The 4,442-nt window shown below is 43.4% G+C and overlaps 1 long non-coding RNA gene across 1 annotated transcript; it reads left to right on the top strand.

The window, feature by feature from the left end:
* Positions 1 to 3,328: 3,328 nt before the first annotated feature.
* On the top strand, positions 3,329 to 4,118 carry LOC125261602. The gene is made up of 2 exons (XR_007183376.1): positions 3,329 to 3,776; positions 4,061 to 4,118. It is a non-coding gene; the product is annotated as an uncharacterized LOC125261602 (long non-coding RNA).
* Positions 4,119 to 4,442: the final 324 nt, after the last annotated feature.

Below are 4,442 nucleotides of genomic sequence, written 5' to 3' on the forward strand. Positions count from 1 at the left end.
TTCGCATTTTAGAGTCTGACTTCAAAGATGGCAGTGACGACAGCAAAATTGTGTCACAAGATGACATCACATTCCTCAACATACTGGATGAGGGAATAAGGAAAAACATACATGGCCATTATGAGATGCCTCTGCCCTTTAAAACCAGACCCAGTTTGCCTGACAACAAAGGCTCCGCTATGACACGCCTCCTTCACCTTAAAAGGAAATTGCAACGGGATGAAAGGTTTAAGAAGCTTTATGTTGAGTTCATGGAGGAAGTCATCGGAAACGGAGATGCTGAGCAGGTCAAGGACGGTGGGAGTGAAGGAGAGAGATGGTACATTCCCCATCATGGTGTGCATCATGCGAAGAAGCCAGATAAACTTCGTGTAGTGTTCGATTGCTCAGCCAGATATAAAGGAACAAGCTTGAATGATCACCTCCTCTCTGGGCCTGACATGTTGAACAACTTAAGTGGAGTTCTCATCCGTTTCCGACAGCACCCCATTGCATTGATGTGCGACATTCAAAAGATGTTCCATCAGTTTCATGTGGTCGAAGCTGACCGCAACTTCCTGCGCTTTCTTTGGTGGAAGCAAGGAGATTTGAACTCACAGCCCAGCGAGTTTCGCATGAAAGTGCATCTGTTCGGTGCAGCTTCCTCCCCGGGTTGTGCAAACTATGGGATGAAACACCTAGCTAAAGAGAATTGCGGCATCTACACTCAAGGATCGAGATTTGTTATGAGAGACTTTTATGTAGATGATGGGCTCGCAAGTGTTGAAAACACTAAAGATGCTATTCAGCTTGCCAGAGAGGCTCGTGAACTCTGCGCCATGGGTGGTCTCCGACTACATAAGTTTGTGTCTAATGACAGAAAGGTATTAGAGAGTATACCACCCTCCGAACGAGCGATCAACGTGAAAGATATGGATCTCGCATTTGATGATTTGCCACTTGAGAGAGCTCTCGGTATTCAATGGGATGTGGAGTCTGACCGCTTTAGGCTTAACGTCAGTCTTAAGGAGCAGCCAGCGACACGACGTGGCATTTTATCTACAGTGGCTTCTCTGTACGATCCTCTTGGGTTTGTGGCGCCAGTCATCCTCAAAGCGAAGATCATTCTCCAGGAGATGTGCAGACGGGGCATTGGCTGGGACGATCCTCTCACTGACGAGCTTCGTCCAAAATGGGAACAATGGAGAAGTGATCTAGCCCACTTGGATAATTTCACTATATCCCGTACCTACTCACCTGTTGGATTTGGAAGGATCTCAAAGACAGAGCTGCATCATTTCTCTGATGCCAGTGTGAAGGGTTACGGCCAGTGTTCATACCTGCGACTCCAAAACGAAGAGGGTGATATTCATTGTGCCTTAGTTGTAGGAAAATCACGTGTCTCTCCAACCAAGGTCACAACTATCCCAAGACTAGAATTGACAGCAGCAGTTGTTTCCGTGAAGATAAGCAACATGCTTAAGGAGGAATTGGGATGTATAAATGCCGAGGAGTTCTTCTGGACCGACTCTAAAGTGGTCTTAGGTTATATAAGAAATGAAGCACGACGATTTCATACGTTTGTGGCTAACCGGGTTCAGAAGATTCAGCTCAGCTCAGCCCCACAACAGTGGCGATATGTCCCAACAAGTGAGAATCCTGCTGACCATGCTTCTCGAGGCTTAACTGCCAGTGAGCTTTTGTCATCTACCTGGCTCACTGGACCCAAGTTTCTATGGAACAAGGAAATTGAGCTGGCTACAGATGAAATATCAGAGTTAACCGTCGGAGATCCAGAAGTCAGGAGTGTTTTAGCGCTCAGTACCAACACCACTGAATGTGTGAGTCTCATTGATCGCTTTTCTAAGTTCTCATCATGGTCAATAGCAACGCGAGCAGTTGCACGCATTCTCAGGCGCATAAGTAAGAACAGATCAAACAGTCTCACCTCTGTAATAGAAAGAGAAGAGGCAGAACATTGTTTGATCAAACATCTGCAGAAAAATGTGTATCCTGAAGAGTTGAAACTGCTGAGCAAAGGGATCCCTCTACCACATCACAATCCGTTACATGCTCTTGATGCTTTACTCCATGATGACGGTGTCCTCAGGGTGGGAGGGAGGCTGTGCAACTCCTCTCTTCCCAACTTCATCAAGCACCCTGCAATCATTCCCAAAGATCATCATATCACGAGGATGATTATTGCTTATTGTCACGAGAAGATGAAACATCAAGGTAAAGGTCTTACCATTAATGAAATAAGGCAAAGCGGTTACTGGATTACGGGAATCAACCGGGCGGTTGCATCATACATTCGTCAATGTGTCATCTGTAGACGGCAACGCAGACCTATGGAAGAGCAAAGGATGGCCGATCTACCCCCTGATCGGTTGGAGCCATCATCCCCCTTCACTTTCTGCGGCATGGACTGCTTCGGGCCATTCATTACAAAGCAGGGAAGAAAAGAGAACAAGAGGTACGGTCTTCTTTTTACTTGCCTTAGTTCCCGCGCTGTTCATATTGAGTTTCTTGAAGACATGTCGACAGATGCCTTCATAAATGGCCTTCGATGTTTCATTGCCATACGTGGTACTGTTCGTCAGATCAAATCTGATCGAGGGAGCAACTTCGTAGGAGCCAAAAATGAGTTTAGAGAAGCTCTAAAGGAAGTCGATGCAGACCGTCTGGCTGTATTTCTTGCAGAGAAGCAGTGCGACTTCAGCATGAATGCACCCTATTCTAGCCATGCCGGAGGAGTGTGGGAACGACAAATAAGGACAGTGAGAAGCGTTCTTAGGTCCACTCTTGCCCTTTCCTCTGGTAGATTAGATGATGCTTCGCTACGGGCCTTTTTCTATGAGGCTATGGCTATAGTCAATAGTCGTCCTTTGACCGTTGACAATCTCAGTGACCCCAATAGCCTCGAACCACTTACCCCTAATCATCTTCTGACGATGAAATCTGTCCAGGCCTTGCCTCCCCCTGGTGAATTCGTCAGAGAAGATGTGTATGGCAAGAAAAGGTGGAGACATGTTCAATATCTCGCGGAACAGTTTTGGAGTCGATGGCGAAAGGAATACCTTGCCAATATTGCACTCAGACAGCGCTGGCATGCTCCAAGAAGAAATTTACAAGTTGGAGATATTGTAATCGTGAAAGGAGAGGATGTGCACAGGAACGAGTGGAGATTGGGTAGGGTTTCAGAAACCACTACTGACAAAGATGGACTTGTACGGAGAGTTAAAATTCACCTTGGTGACAGTAAGCTTGGCAAGAAAGGTGAACGTCTTCACAAGGTGTCCGAGGTTGAGCGCCCAGTCCAGAAGCTTGTTCTGCTGCTTGGAGAGTAATTAAATCTGCTCCTTCCCTCCATAGTGCAAAGTATTACATAGTTATAGATAAGTTTCCAACATTAGTATAAGTTGTCTTTGTTCTTATATGGGCTCAGGGAAGGCAATTTTCAGTTAAAATCATTCGTGCCTAAGGTGGTCTGTGTACCATCCCATTATTCACTCATGATTGGTGGGAGTGTAACTAACTCTAAGGAAAGAGTAAATAAGTAATAATTTCTTTTGAATTTTATTTTATTCGTCTCCTCTGTTAATGTAATGAGCCCTTTATTTTCCGCCTCTATAGTGGAACGTTAATTTCGCGTCTAGAAAGGCGGGACTGGTTAGTGAGACGCACACACGGAAGAAAGGAGAAATTAATCACATGTCGCTCTAAAACGCTCCGAAATCGTTTGTTTCTAAAGGAGAGGAGCGGATAATTAAGCACCTAGCTGGAACGGGAACAAGGTATTGTGTTTAGTTTGTTTAATGTTTATGTGCATTAATATGTAGGTTAATTTATTCGTCTTGAAGAAGCATTCAAATGTGTATCACTTGTGATGTGAAGTTATGTTCACATAAGCTTTTAAGCATTGTTAATACTGATTGAGATAACGTCATAAAAAGGGTTTGTAAATGGCTATTTGTAATGTTGTTATATATTTTTATATGTATAATATATTGTTTAATGTGGCCTTCGGCTAATGTTTGTGATTGTAAGAGCTAATTTATGTTATTTATCTGTCTTGTAGCTCTTACGGTGTTTCAAGAAGAAAAAGGTGAAAGAAAATAAAAGTTTTTGAAATATCAGTACGCTTCACCATTGTCTGGCTGGGGTTTAGCTACAACACCAGTAGGCTATATGTTACAAAAAATATATTATATGTATACAGATACATTTCTACAGTTTAGTTGTTACATGCAGTGACGTATTCAACAAATAATAACAACTAAAAGACCGTTTTAAAGCATCGCAAGGTACAAATTATTACCCAGTTTAAGTCAGAAATTACGAAAGGCTGGAGCAACCCTGTTCAGGTCAGAGCCGTTTTAATCAAGATACCTTTAGAATATCATTCCTGTCTGATATCTAAAAGTTTTTTACTTTTCTTCTTCTCGCCAACATTTAGATAT

The sequence above is a fragment of the Megalobrama amblycephala genome, unplaced genomic scaffold, assembly GCF_018812025.1.
Source record: "Megalobrama amblycephala isolate DHTTF-2021 unplaced genomic scaffold, ASM1881202v1 scaffold440, whole genome shotgun sequence".
Lineage (NCBI taxonomy): Eukaryota > Metazoa > Chordata > Actinopteri > Cypriniformes > Xenocyprididae > Megalobrama > Megalobrama amblycephala.